Here is a 16,760-nt window from a genome sequence, read left to right on the forward strand (position 1 = left end):
ACGCTTAAAAAAATTCAGGAAACTACACTTGTTGCATGCGCAAATTGCAGCAATCACAGCACATGTGTAGGACAGGGACGGACGCTATGCAGACGTGTGTAAATCGCAGCACTCGCTCCACTGGCTGCTGCATGGTGCATCCGTGCATCTCCCTCTCTCTGTGCGTCTTTGGTATCCGCCCATCCCTCATTACGCATTCCGGAGAGCTTGTATAGTGGTGTGATGGTCCACAGGCGCAACAGTTTATGAGCAGTTCGTGGCCGCCTCAAAGGTTTCTTCGGGCTGAGCTGGAGGGATGGCAATAACAGAATATTCTTAATAGTGGAAAATTACTATAGAAGAACGTGTTACCAAATTTGTCAGTAGCTGGAGGTGATTGAAAAACACTGTACTTTTGCTCAAAGGTATGCAACACTATTGGACCTGTGGGCTGTGGCAGATGATGTCCTGATTGATAATCCTATATTTTTTTGTAGCCACTTATTAAGTGAAAGTATCAAATAAATAGTCAAGGACAAGTTCAATATTCAAATTGACTTCAGAATAGGTAGGCTACAAAAGTATTGGCATCAAAATTAATCCAACATTAAAAGTAGGCCTACTCATCATTATTCAGAATAATTTCACATGTTTCAAATGTATAAAATATATAAAAATCCTTTGAAAATAGCCGATCTACAAGCTCACAATGCGTCGCCTTGACTATTTATAAATTGACTAAGTAGGCTATTATATAGGTCTGAAGTGGTTTTGTAATAATACAAATCTAGTAGGCCTAACTTAGACTAAAGTTTTCAAATAATTGGAGTAAAAGTATACAATTTGCCATTGCGATGTGGAGTAGAAGTAACATTAATGAAAATTGGAAATACCGTAAAGTACCTGAAAACTGTACTTCTAAGTAAAGTACAGTCATGACGTCAAAGGTGTTTCCCTTTAAACTAGCTTAAACATGGAAGAGACAGGATTCAAATCTCATTAAAAATTTTATCTGGATCTCGTCAGTGAGATTCCCATTTTAGAGGCACCCCACGTAATTCTGGCCTTGCTTGAATGATGATCAAATAACTAGTCTGAGCAAAGAGATCAAAGTACCCTGACCCCTAATAGTCACGCAGCTAAGAATGAAGAGATTGTCTTCTTGATTATGCATGGTAAACGGACAAAAGGCAAACCAATTTAAAATCATAATGCAACCCTGTCAGGGAGATGTCAAAGAAGTGTGTTGGTGTAGTGATTTTATAAGTCACTAGATCAACTACGGCTACTGTATACTTAGGGCCTACTAATTTGAAACGTATATGAGACTTGTATGGCAAAGAAGGGGTGTACGCATGATTGAAGGCATTAAGACACAAAAGCAGGTATTTCATTTGTGCGTCATTGATATTGTAAAAAGAATCACACCTGTGTGAACTGAGTGTTGCAATTCCCCCCCCCCCCCCTCTCTCTCATTAGCAGCACTATCCCTCTCTCTGTTCCTGGTGCCCCCTACTGGTACTAATAAGTCATATACTCGTGCTCATGGCCACATAGGTAGGTAGACACATAGGTAGACACGGACATTGCTGGTTGTAGGAGTGGTTGCACCACTCAATAATGGTTGATAATAAATGGCCTGAAGTAAGAAACAGCTGAATGTAAGAAAGAAGGGGTGGCATAGAGGAAATGTAAGTGAAAGAGGGAGAGAGAGAAAGTAGAAAGGATTTGTCCAATCATAAAATTGTACCTCTGTTGCGAAACTGACAGCCTATGGGATGATAAACAAACTGCATAGACATTGCAGTTCCTAAAAGCCCTAAAAGGACCACTTCACCACTTTTCAACCTACCGGTATCTTCATATTCAGAAACCGTCCTCCAGTGACATCATCGATGGGAATACAAGCTAATAGAAACTGAAGGCTTTCTAGTCCTGAAAAGTTGCAATGCGAAAATGGAAGCCATCATTCTCACGATAATGAAAATCTAAATATTTTTGTAAAAAATCTTGTTTAAAAAAATCTGCCTAATGATGATGTCACTGGAGGACGGTTTCTGCCCACAGCCCTGAGACACAGACTGAGTAGAAAAAAATCATGCCATTTTATCATGATTATTAGTGAGGACCTATTATATGAAGATAGGTTGAAAAGTGGTGAAGTGGTCCTTTAATTGTCACATTATTATTTACAACAATTTTATTAAGTTTGTATTATTTACAATTATAACAACTTGATATATATAATCAACATAGCAACCTATAAGGAGCTTAGGGTATGTGCACAGCGTATGCAAAATAGCAGTGGTAGAAAGTAACTAAGTGCATTTACTTAAGTACTGTATTTAAGTATAATTTTGAGGTATTTGTACTTCCATCCATCCATCTTCAACCGCTTATCCGTAGTCGGGTCGCGGGCGCAACAGCTCCACCAGAGTGTTCCAGACTTCCCTCTCCAGAGCAACATTAGTGACTTCCTCCTGGGGGATCCCGAGACGTTCCAAGGCCAGTGAGTCGATGTGTTTCCTCCAACTGCGCCTTGGTCTCCCTGGACCCCCGGGGTCTCCTCCCAGTGGGACGTGCCTCGCGAACCTCCCTAGGGAGACGCCCGAGAAGCATCCTAACCAGATGCCCGAACCACCTAAGCTGGCTCCTTTCCAGGCAAAGGAGCAGTGGTTTTACTTTCTCGTGTGACTGAACTTCTCACCCTATCTCTAAGGGAGATGCCAGCCATCCGTCGAAGAAAATTCATTTTGGCCGCTTGTATTCGCAACCTTATTCTTTCGGTCATAAGACTCATAACCCACACTTCATGACCATAGGTGAGAGTAGGAACGAAGATTGCTTGGTAGACAGAGAGCTTTGTCTTCTGGCTCAATTCTCTTTTCGTCACAACAGTGCGGTACAGCAACTGCCGCTCCGATTCTCCGGCTGATCTCCTTCTCTGTCCTCCCCTGACTCGTGAACAAGACCCCGAGATATTTGAACTCCTTCACCTGGGGGTAATGCCTCATTCCCTACTCGGACTGCACAATCCACCGGTTTCCTGCTGAGAACCATGGCCTCACCACTGCAAAATAGTTCTCTTTGATAGTAATCTTTTATTAGTGTCTCCTCTTGGCAATTTAATCAGGGCCTCTCTCCTCTTGGCAATTCCTGCTGGACCAATGCCAACCAGACACTCTGTGAAAGCGATCTATAAATGTATTTTTTGAAGAATGGAGCTCAGCCATCTCGTTGAATGACTTACCGTCTTATGACAGCAAGCATGTTGATATTTCATTTTGCACATTCCAAACAGTAGCGCAGGACAGTTGATAGTGAGAGAGTTGCAGGATGACACTCACCCATTATGTCCCAAACCATTAAACCCATAGCGTTGCAGTCTTCCTTCGATGAATAGCATTTGATTGAGCACACACATGAATTTTCCCCATCTCTCCCCTACCGCCTCAAACCTTGACTTTGGCATGCAAATTAAGGTGGGACATATGCCTAGGCTTCCCCAATTAATTTTCCTCAAGGGCCATATTTTGACTAGCGTACCAGGCTGGGGGCCGAGTCTGCACGCGCGAGGTCTTGCCCTTGCCCTGAAAATTCATTTTCAGGGCAAGACCCCATTTGAAAAGGATGCCCAGTTTGACATGCAGAGGCTACTGACCCCCATTTAATGCCATTTATATCTGGGACCCTTAAAAAAAAAAAAAAAAAAAAAAAACTTTTTTTTTAATTCTTTCATGGGCTACAAGGGGTCGCTCTGTGGGCCGCAAATGCCCCGCGGGCCGCCTATTGGGGAACACTGCGATCCCACTGTCACCATGTGATTCAAACATTGCAAGTGGAAGATTATTATCAACCTGAGCCTGGCTAGAGGAAATAAGTAAATTGTATAGCGAACATGGGGTTTTGCTTCAACAATTTTCATTTTTCGCACAGACAAAACGAAAGCCTGGGTATCGAGGCTACTTCAACTCTAGAATAACTTTCAACGAGGCAAAATCCATTTGCCAGCGGAGGAAAATGATGAATTGCAAATGGTACTTCAGATTTAAGTGATATTCAGCTATGGCAATGATAATAATATACCCTTTTTAAAGCAAAGTATTGTGAAGACCAGAAGTGTAAAGTAAGTACACATTTTTGAAGTTTTTCCACTACAATTATTTGAAAACTTTAGTATCTATCTAGTTACTTTGCATAGATTTAGATTATTATTATTACAAAACATACATACATTAACCACTTCAGCATGGTGAGCTTGTATCTGCTATTTTCAAAATATTTTTATACATTTGAAAACTTGTGGGACATGGTGCACAATGAGTACAAGTTCTACTTTTGGTACTTCCAGTATACATTTTGATACCAATACTTTTGTACTTTTACTTAAATAAATCCTGAATTCTTGTGTACTTGTGTACAGTTACTTGTGTAACTGAATATTTCTACATTGCAGTATTTTGTTCAAGTAAAAAATGTGAAGTGCACAAAGTGAATTGAGGAGACTCGATACAACATCAGAGTGGGAAACTCCAACAAAACTTCTTGGCCCATTAGTTTTGGCCCATTAACTTAAGAGCGAGCCCTATATGGGTTACATTTCTTTCAACTATTTGTCTCAATAAATATAGTATGTCAAATATATATATATATATCCATATGGTCATGCTTTGTGATATCACGTGACATCAGGGATGGAGATCACTGATGTCATCAATATTAAGCCCATATATGGGAATGACCATATATGGAGATCCCTGATGCTATCAATATTGGCCAGCAACTCTACATCTGACCTCAAACCCTTAGATCTATATCCTTATTATAAATGATTGCCAATATACTTGAAAGTCGATTAACTTCCATCATGTTTTTATTGAGCCATTTGTATTAAGAACAACACTTTTGTACCTGAAGTACAAGTAAAAGCATTTTTAACATTGCAGTGAGGTTTCCTGTCCATTTTATGTTATGCGTACCCTTTATCCCTAGAGTGGTGCGTAACAAACCTCCACCAGTGCTCACACCTTCCATTACATTCCCTGGCCTATAGGAATACATTGTTTAGTAATTGATATCTGCAGCTTTCTCCTTGCTCTCGGCTCTTTGTTGTCCAATTAAATTGGATTTGGCAGTAAAGGTTTGTTATGGTGCCAAAGAGTGGACTGGATGAAGGAAGGATGGTTAATTAGCATATTGAAAGAGTACAAGCAGATATTTGGCCATGTTTTCCCCTGGACAATGCATTGAAGCAACTTTTTCTTGACTTTACTTGGCTTAAAATTCAATTGAGAAGTATGGCATCTGCAATTCGATTTCACACCAGATGAGCTTTCGGTTTCCAACATGCTCTGTAAAGTCATAGTATTATTGAAATTCATCAGAATCTGCATTCCTGTCAGAAAGAAGCACCACAAAGAACATTTGAGACAAGGACATTTTGAGGCGAGGACACCAAGCATGGGTTTTCCATAAAAAGCATGAAATAGACAGGTAATTCAACTGCAAGCTCCCATTTCTGAGGCTACTGCAATCACATCATGTGTCAAGCAATCAGCCTTTTTTTGGTGCCATAGGCTTACTATACAAATCAAGTTTCATTTACATTCTTGGATCAAAGTCCACTCCATGAAAGGATTGAAAGCAACTCTGGACATAGCATAGGCTACACACACAAACACACATGAAATGGTTGTAGCAAAACGTGCTCAATGTGTATTCACCTTTGCTTTCACTTGAGCAATATATCTGGAGTAGTGAGTGAGTGCAGCCATGTGTAGCCTACTGTAAAATAATTAAGGAAGCAAACTCATGGTCATTTTCTTTCAAACCAGTGGCCACACAGACACGTCTTTATAATTTTTTTATGAAAGCAACGGTTTTAATTATAATATATTAATATAATAATAATATATTATTTAATGGCCCGTGGTGGTGAGTTGCTTAGGTATAGCGCCACCATGAGTCAGATTTCAAAATGCAACTTCTTTAGGTCAAGGTTCTTCCTTGGCCTACTGGGAATGTCTAGATGCAAAGTTTAACGATGATCGGTCCAGCGGTTTTCAAGATTAGCTGCAAGCCTGCACACATCCACAAACACAGAAGGACGGGGCAAAAACTCTCTTCCTCCCTTCCCTTCAGCCTTGCAGAGATATATCGTTTTGGAGCAGTAGGCCTACTTCTTTGATTTAATTTCAAACTGAATTCTGGGAATCGCAGACCATAGACAGGTGTCACCAAAGGCTGATAAAATGAACATTTACTTCATAGAATACCTTAGTTTAATTAACACATTGACTTCTAAAGTATAAAATATTGACTTGTTCACATCCCTATGTCAGTTCAGCTGCAACATGTCTGGAATTGTTTTCACCTCATGTAAACTGTGTGTGTGTGCATGCGTGTGTGCCTGTGTGTCCTTGTACATGCATGAGTGTGTGCATTTGTGAATGTACAAATGGATACATTCTATTTGTACACTCTCAGTTACACACCCATGAGGAGCCAACTCCCTCAATGAATCTCAAGGGTCCCTGGACCCCACTTTGAGACCCACTGGAGTAGCATAGTGAATAAGAAATCTAAAGCAAACAGTCAGATTCAGATCACTGAAATACTCAAGTGACACACTGGACACTGAAGCAAGTGGATCGATCCAAAGTATACGGCCGCAAAAAGGTTCCTAGCTCAGCTTTGCTTATGTCAAAATGGCCACTCTAAAACGGGTTCCTTATCACTTTAAAGTTTTGAAATACTTATTTCCATCTCTGCTATGTCAATGCAAACTTAAGAATTTTACAAAACAACAAGCACACAGGCCCGTTATTCAGTTTTTATCTGCCATGAACCTCGTTTCCATTATAGTGGCTTTTCACTCAAAAACTCAGGGGACTAATTTTAATTCCATTATACTCTACCCATGATATGGAGGCCTCGTGTACCTTTCTTTTGTAAGTTAATACATGTCCAAAACATCCTGAAAATGGAACTTACTAAGAGAAAAAGCAGCAAAAGGTTATTGTGACCACACACAGTGGACCCACAGCACCTTCATCTGAGCGTGACCTGTCCTTTTGTAAGTGGGAACTCATTGTACAACCATGCAACTGTCATGATTTATGATGATGATCATCATAAATCATCACCCAGAGGTGAATCACTCCTCTACGTAAGCATATTGATTCAACCCATGATACAATGAGCATCAACTACTTATACAAGTAAGACGCGCAAACGCGTGAAGCGAACGCAGCTCGTGTGTGCGTGGTTGTGTGTGTGTGTGTGTGTGTGTGTGTGTGTGTGTGTGTGTGCTACAGCTGCGCCCTGTGTGTGTGTGTGTGTGTGTGTGTGTGTGCTACAGCTGCGCCCTCTGGTGGCGGGCGGGTGGTGTAACAGCGTGACACACACACACACACAGACATTCAGCCCTTGCTGTCATAGTAAGTGGCTCACTGCATTCGCAATCAGAGACGTCTGTGGACAATAACACAAGATGCATGTTCTATTCTTATCCATTCTGTTCTTGTTTCTTATCTTCACACCATGTGTCCACTGTCCAATACCGTATAGTATATTTCTCATTTTTGTGTGTACTAAACTTCAGAATGTGTTTTGTGATACTGCCTTGTGACAGGAAATGAGGAGAGAGATGGGGAGAAGATAGCCCAAACATTTAGAATCTCGTAGAGGGTTTTTTTCGATTCTGACGAATCTCTCTACGAGAGTCTAAAACACAACCCCCCCCTTTACCGTCGAAAGTTGAACGTTTGTGCCTCAAAATCACTCTTACCTTGTACAAATGCAAAATCTAAGCTGCTTTTAATGTTGCCCCACTTGTTTGTGAGGTGTACGGATTCAGATTAAACACGGAACATGCTTAATTTTCAATAAAAAAGCTATTTTAATCCACTCTGTTTCTGAATCCTCCATTGTAAATGCGGTAAACGGCGCAACAGAATATTGCCCGCGCCCCTAGCGGCCAGGGTTCTCTTGCGCATTTACAATGGAGAGAAAAGCAAGATGGCCGCCAGATTCCGAGACAGAGTGGATTAAAATAGCTTTCTTATTGAAAAATAAGCATGTTCCGTGTTTAATCTGAATCCGTACACCTCACAAACAAGTGGGGCAACATTAAAAGCAGCTTAGATTTTGCATTTGTACAAGGTAAGAGTGATTTTGAGGCACAAACGTTCAACTTTCGACGGTAAAGGGGGGGTTGTGTTTTAGACTCTCGTAGAGAGATTCGTCAGAATCGAAAAAAACCCTCTACGAGATTCTAAATGTTTGGGCTAGGGAGAAGACACGCGGCAAAGGCCTTCGGGATCGGGAGTCGAACCCACGGCACACCATCAGGCCGGCTCAGCAGCCTAGGTGCCCAGGTTGAGCCAACCGAGACTCTTAACCCATTTTGGGCGGGAACCCCTTTTGGTGTTTTAAGCATTGTTATGCCAGTCACCCCCCCCCCCCCCACACACACACACACACACCATCACTATCTGAGGGCTGAAAGTTGCTTGAACTACCCGTCACTTCAATTATGCATTAGAGCAGTATGTTCACCTACTGTACTCTACGTCTGCTGCTGTCCATTGTTCCTGCAGTGTGTAATGTGGCAGTCATTGTAATTTCCTCCTTGTTAGTTTGGAATTGCACACGTTGATGGGTTACAACCTATTATTTCCATCAAGACATGTCGTTGGATGTGCAGCACGTCCACCATGTTAAGTTTGACAGTACACTGTATTGTATCCTCTCTACGTCTAAATGTCAGTTAAAGGACGACTTTACCCATTTTCAACCTATCTTTATATAATTGGTCCTCACTAATGTTCATGATAAAATTATAGTATTTTTTTTCATTACTCTGTGTCTCATAAGAGGGCTGTGGGACACTTCCGAAATCCCCCTACCAGTGACATCATCGTTAGGCAGATTTATTTGATATATCTGTCGCTGCTCTAGCGATTCCTACAGGTCGGTCGGGCGCATAGAAATATGCTAAAAGAATGTGAGAATGTGCTAAAAAGTCCATAAAAATCTTATATTTTAATTACTTCCTTAAAACAAAAACGTGATGCGTGAGGACATGTCGAGGCTCACATCAATAAAAGCCAATAAAAATGAAGCTCACCTGTTTGATTGCCATTGCTGCATCGTCCTCCAAACATTGATTGATTGAAGAATTTATTGATAACAGTTTGGAGATTTACAGTACATTTCAAGCACAACAACACCCGGCATAAAGCATTACACTTGTTTGTAAGGACTAAGGAGGCAAGCGACAGGCACGGATTGTGTAGCCTGGTTATTCCAGTTTGATTTTGCTGCGTTCCAAATTCACCGAATGTAGTGAATCAGGCTGGAAACACAGGCTACCAATTGTGCTGATATATAAATACAGACACATGAACCAGCCAATTTGATTACACTAGCAGCAAACAAATAAATACATGCATCAATAACAATTTAACTAATCTAAAATCTCATTGTTTTGACACTCATTAAGTACTCTCTCTCAAGCTGTTGGATCACCATTAACAAATAGCCTGTAGCCTACTACTATAGTAGGGGAGGACCCTGAAATAGCTGATGTGACATGTGCCTAATTGTCCCCTCATAAACCACCACTCTAAAGTTGAGCAGTAGCCATTGGCTGCTGATTTTTGGACAGCTCTAAATGCCACAGACATATAAGGTGAGGGAGAGAAGATGCCTGGAGCCTTTACACCAATTGCTTGGTTTATACCAAGACAAAGCGAGAGGATGGGCATGCCCTTTTTCCGGGCTGAACATCCCTCTGCAGGGTGCCAGGACAGGAATAAACTTGAACTTCCTGTTCAGACACAACAAAACACAGGAGAGCGGAACTTGCGGAAGTGAATTAAAGATTTAGGCTATTTGGGGTATTTCATGCTTTCATTCTAGCAAGGAAATCAATTAAGGGCATAGACAGAAGAGAGATGTAACAAAACGCACATGCAGTAACTGTCAATAAAGCTGATCGATACACAACATAATCGTCTAGTGCACATTTTATTGAGGGGACCTAAGATCAAATCGTAAATATGAGTCCAGCTGCCCCGAGAACATACACGGACAGCACAGACACACAACATTCACGCAGAAACAACATGGAGGAGCGGACACACGACATGCATGTAATGGAGAAACATCACTATACGGAACAACAAACAACACAACTGGCCCAGCACGGACAACACACGGTCAGCAGATCACACTGCGACAAGAGATTTTTGGCGTTAGACCGAGTTTCTAGTATACTGTAGCAGGGAGACATGTCCCCACTCAGGGTTCTGTGTCCACGTCCCCAATAACTCAGTATACTGTAATCAGTATAATACAGTAATCAGTATAGTCACTGATTACCCACCGCCATAAAACCTGATCCTTATTCACCTGCTTTGGCCTTCTCTGTATGCACTGGCTTGTCTGAGCAAGGCAGGCAATGGATTGAGTTTAGAGTAGATCATTTTGTGTTTATTTGAAATGGTCCTATGTTCCTCAGGCGCCCTCCTCTCTATGCATCACACAAACTGATCATTTGAATTGGTTGTCATAACACTTCATGTCCACTTCTCTTTCTCTCTTGCATTCAGGTCTATAGTAGCGCCTCTGAGGGGCCCTGGGCACTATGAAGCTTTAAGGGCTCAGTCTTATGACTTAAGAGCTGGAGACGTGGTCAATGCTATTTGGCTGTTTTGAGTGGCCAAACAGCATTGGCCATGCCTCCAGGTCTTAAGTTAAGTCATAAAACCTGGTACTTAAGACACGCAAAATAGAGCCCAGCGAATCATACAGTTTCTATTGGCCGAATGAATTGTTTGAATTAATATTCTTGAACATCCTCATCAAGCATCGGATTGCTCATCACAGCCCTCACTCGAGTCCGCTTCAGAATATGCCGTAAGCTTTGCTGCTAGTACTTGAACATCCTCGTCAAGGGTTGGATTGGGTGTAAATCCCTGTGACATATAGCGTCATGTCCAGGGGACGTACAATCAAGCCACTACAGAAACAGGAGATATATTTTTATTATTGAGTCTCAATAGGGTAGATTCAACATTGTTAGAATTGAGAAAGATGCTTGGCTTCGTGTAATGGATTTAATTGAGTGGGCTTAGTGTGATGTGAGCTGTGGGGAGCCGTGGGATGTATCTATGGATGATGTGCTATGGATTGGGGTAACAAGGGTGTTTCATTGGCCTCTGTATGACTACCAGCCAGAGATATGGCTTGTTGCTGTATCTCTGCTGCCACTTCTTGGTTGTAATTATGCTAGGTAAAATGGGAAATAACGGGGGGTTTCTACATGGGAAGCTTTGAGTCCCTCCGCTCCGGTACATCATACACATGTAAAAGCACAAGAACCAAACTCCGCACCATGGGGGACCGGGCCTTCTGCTCAGCTGCCCCTCGGCTGTGGAACGCCCTCCCCGACCACCTGAGAGCACCACAGTCCGTGGACGCTTTTAAAAAGGGACTAAAGACCTTTCTCTTTAGTAAGGCATTTGCCCAGTCGGACTTTTAAGCTGCCCTGTGTGCTGTTTTTAACTGTTTTTTTATTCTTATTTCTTTTCGTATCTTAATTTTTTCTGCCTGCCTGTAGCACTTTGAGATTTGTTTCAAATGTAAAGTGCGTTATAAATAAAATTTATTATTATTATTTATTATTATTAAGTATTATGAGAGACTCTCATTTGGGTGGTTATGAGCTACAGTAGAACAGTGGGGACGATTATTTTCATTATCGTCTCCACCAGGCCGAAGGCATGGGGAGAGAGTATGTTTTGCACTCTGTCCGTCCGTTTGTGTGTGTGTCCGTCCGTCTGTAGACAGCTAATCTCCGGCACAGTTGGCTTGATCGCAGCCATACTCCGGCTTCGTACACGCATAAAGAACAACTGTGCTGTGCTCTGCCTGTGTTTCATGGTTTCCCAATGCTTTTCCAATGGAAGTCACGTGGTTTGACCAAACACTTGTTTGATTGGGGGGAGGGGGGCAATCAAACAATATTAATATCTCTCTGACGTTTCAAAAACAATGCAACTTCTCTCCAGGAACTCAGTTCAACCTCTGACACTTTACTGACAGGTGACGTCACGTGAGTGACGTGACACTCTGATCATGTGACTCCCTTTCAAAGGTTGCATTTTCTCCTTGAGAAATAACCGTTTAACATTTTTATTTTTTTTAATACTATATTCATAATGAAATCAACCTTTTTATCCAAGTACGATCATAAATGTTGAACAAGCAAAACCATATTTAATATTTATTTTTATAACTGAAACCACTGTCTCATGTTCTGGGACAGTTACAGTCCCGTTATGGGATTTTTTAGCTTAACCATGTGGTGTGATCACAATGAGCTTTAAGAAAATGCTCAGACAGAGCTGAAAGCATGCATGTATGTATTGTATAGTATTTCAACAGAGGCATGTACCAATTTGACAGGCATTCCAACTGCTGCACCACAGTGCCACCCTATGTCTCTCCGCTTACGTGCACCACCAATAGTCTCTTTAACTCAAGGCTATTGTAGCTTACTGGCCATACCATTTAGATTTAGGGGAAGGGTACGTTTGGCAGGGAACCGATTTGAGCTGTAGTAGTTCCATGTATACACCGTAGTTTTACTCAAGACACTGAACTAAAACCATTGTATTCTTCAGAGTTCCAATTGTGAACAGGTGCCCCAGAGATTCATATTTTGGGCTGCAAAAACATATTGAGGTAGGGAGGTTTAAAAGCAGGTTATTAAGTTGTCCATATGATATTGGGGTATTCATTTTTAGTGTTTGTTGTAGAGTGTATGAAATAGGGGCATCGAAGCAGAAAGCAGATTTTCCCAGTTCAGACTGTACAGATGGGACCTCTAGTGCAGTGGTTTAACCTTTTTCATATCGAGGCCCATTATTTTTTCAGCATTTGAGCCACAGACCACCTGACATTTAGATTATCCAATTATGTAGACTTCTTGTAAATTAAGTAATGCAGATGTTTAACAATGATTTAACTCTTGAGAGCGTAAAACAAAACCAAATGAACCCGTAAGGGTCTGTTTGGTTTCATTTTACACTATCAAAAGTTAAAGAACTAACAAGGGACCATTTGGTTACAAACTCTCCATCATTTAACTGCGGACCACCTGGAACACCCTCAAGGACTACTGGTTGAAAACCACTGCTCTAGTGTAAGCCAGTCATTTGAGCGGGTCTGACCAGTGCTTCTTTTCCAGTCTAGCAGCACAATGTCGTTCTGGATAATATGGCCCACCGTTGGTTCCATGACTACCAAAACGGGAGGCGCCAGTGTGTTAGGGGAAGGGTTTTAGCGTTAGGTAGTCATGGAACCAACGGTGTAACCCTAAGTTATGTACAGTATTATGGGATATCTTGCGTTTACTTTCGGTTCTGGTGTAGAGGGAAGCGGTCGTGCTATTCAGAGGAAGAGAGATATTTATTTTTGTTTGTTTGCTACTGAGAGTTGATACAGAATTAGAACCCTGGCTGATCATGTTTGTTCTTTTGAATTATTTTTTGTTTATTAATTTACCAGTTCTGCAACACAGACTCCTTTTTCTTTACAGCATAGAAAGAAAGCATAAGGATTATTCCAGAGGGGAGAGACACAATGGTTTGAATAGGCCTATAGACCTTCAAGGTCTCCGGACTGACTAAGTTTCTAGCTCGAACAGCAAGATACATGGATAGGGAGACAAAATTAGTGGTGGCCAACTGCCTTATCCTGTGCCACTTTGATTTCGCATGTACATCGTGGTTCGAGGGCTTGATTAAGTATTTTAAAACAAAGCTAGTCAGCTCAAAATAGACTGATCAGGGTTATACTAGTGATGGAACCCAGAACCCATATAGGAAGGAACCAGTTCAGAGAGCTGAACTGGCTCCCAGTAGAACCCAAGGTTACAATGGCTAGACTAAATATGGTCCATAAAATTAAATACGGAGAGGTCCCAACAGTCTTAAGAACATGTTTCAGGCAGGTAAACGAGGTACACAACCATTTCACCAGAGCCAGTATTGCAGATGTGGTGCTCCCTGCTTTTAAAAGTAAAGTGGGCAAAGGCACATTTATATTCACACTTTTCATACAGCCCATAATGCATTGCGATTGTGTGTGCGGCAGTTCCGGTTGCACACGGGGAGGGGTCCCGGGAGGGAAGCCTCGCCCCCACGGGGGAGAGGCTTCCCTCCCATCCCACCCCATGCACATTCCCGGCTGCACATCTGGGTTAATTATTCCTATTGCACTGCATGCTGTCACCTTTATGCCTCAAAATAATTTGTTTCTACTGAAAAACACCAGTAAAATAACGTTTATTATATTTTATTTCATTCATTCAAGTCATGATGAAGGAATGAGTTGAATGTGTAATGCTGTGGCCCGATAGTATAGTCTTCGCTCGTAGCATTTTATTGAAGAAGACTTGAATCGGGTGTGACACAGCATATGAAAGCAAACTTCCCAAGGATTATGGAGATTTTTTTATTTTTTTTAAAGGTTGAGAAATGAAAGAATTATGTCCGTTTCTAATCTCAACATTTTATTTATCATAGAAACAAGTAAATAGGTCTATAAAATAATCCCAAAAGAAGCGCATATATCAGGGGTCCCTGTAACCTATTTTAAATAAAGTGCCATGTTTTTATTTTCTAGATAGTGAGTCTGCCATATCCAGATTAATTTTAATGACACCACAATAAAATAAAATAAAATATTTTGATTGTCCACAAATATAAAGTTCTTCCTTCTTTTTAAATATTTTCTTGCACATTGTTATAATGATCATTATATATCCCCCTGCAGTCAGAGTTCATAGTTTTAATGAATGAATGTGATGCATTGTGAGTTGGTAGATCTGCTATTTTTTGGATTAGCCGTCCTTGGGCAAATGCATTCATCTGGGTATCCTTGACATGGGAATGTGCTGTGTGAGGATCACTGGTTTAAACAACATTAGGAGAAAAGCCCAAATAACCACTTTAGAAACAAGAAAAGCAACCACAACTAGTACAACTAGCAATATTTACAAGCAACTTTACAGAAAAAGAAGCCGCTTATAATAAACAGACATGGCAACGCTCCAGCAGCCTCCCAGAGCCGATCAAGTGTAAAATCAAACAGTGTTTTTTGCATTTAAGAGGTGGTCAGAGACCCGTACGTCTTATCGTTATGAGTGTCTGGCCACCCTGTGAAATGTACCCATTCTGCAAACTGTTAAATACTGAAATGAATCAATCAATGAATGTCAGTGTTGTTTACTATTCGTTATTGTGAATGTGGGTGGGACAGTGGGAGGCGACAGTCTGGCCATGCAAGCGTGTAAAGTGTAAACAGTGTGACGCTACATCCGTGGTAGCATCCCAACGGATGGGCCGCACACACGACTCTGTCCCCAGTGCGTTGGCGGGGAAAAGTGTGAATAGGCGCCACACAGTGGAACAGCCTTGAAACCAGTGTTAAACTGACATCCATTTTGAGGACATTTAAACAGAAGACGAAACAATGGCTACTGGAAAAGGTTACCCTATAAAGGGTCATATTAGAGGGATGGATAGGGACGTAATTGTTGTGTTGTGTATGTAATGTATATGTACTGTTATGTATTTGTGATGTATTGTTCCATTCAGTGTGAGAGGACCTCAGTGGAAATAAGTCTTTGGACTTTACTGTGAAATCCTTGGATCGCTGATTATAATGATGTATTATGATTGCTTTTCTAAATAAATCAAAAAGATATACCTATAGTATTCATGAGATGCATCAAGGAGATGGGTTGGAACATTTTTGGGCAGGCAATTAGAAAGCTAGGAACTAGGAAGGTGTTAAAAACAATACGAGTGCAGTTAAAAATCTATCCTAAAAATGTAATTACCAAGAGCCAGAGTAAAGATGCCAAAACTGGAGGTATAAAGGTGTTTGCAAAGTGGTGCTTTCGGCTATATATATATATATCATCATATCATATCATCATCATACTATAATTCAGTCAATGTCTGTGTGTGTGTCAGAAACACCGTCGTATCTCCACATTGCCTGCACCAATCACTCCCACTTTTCACACAGGCATTGACCATATGAATATGGAGGTCTTAACAAAGCCCTTTTTTCGATTTGACACATTAATGATTAATAATGAATTAACCTCGCACCCTCACACACCTCCGCCCCTTAGCGACACCTGCATCACAGGCCACTGTTCTCACCGTTACCCCACTGGCATGCTTCCTCTAGCTACCGCCGCAACACAACAAAGAGTGCCCTATACAATTTGGCGCCGCCGACTGCGTGTGTGTGTTGCATCCTTTGGCCATCTTCTCCTACTAAATTACACCGTTTGCACACATCTCACCATGCACAACAGCAACAGCTATCCTGTCCACACATCAACCACTACTTTGCATTCATATTCATGTCATATTTACAGTACTACGGCCTTCACAGTGACCGGGATATTTCCAACGCCCTCAATGTCCAAACTCGCTGATCTCAGTCTGCTCCACACCACCTCAGGCCCCTCCCCCTCTGGCTGCTGTCCTTTGCACGGACAGGCGATTGAGGCTGGTGAACACTCTACCTTAGTAACAGTAGCCTACGCATCGACACAATTACTACATACAACAAACAACATGCCACGAACAGCAGCCTCAAGGACCCTAGCGCATTCTCCAACGTAGTGTTTCTCAACCTATGTACCGCGGCACTTTACTGTGCCGTTTGATCTGTCCAGGTGTGCCGCG

This window comes from Protomyctophum parallelum (genome assembly GCF_964188405.1).
Source record: "Protomyctophum parallelum genome assembly, chromosome: 12".
Classification (NCBI taxonomy): Eukaryota; Metazoa; Chordata; class Actinopteri; order Myctophiformes; family Myctophidae; genus Protomyctophum; species Protomyctophum parallelum.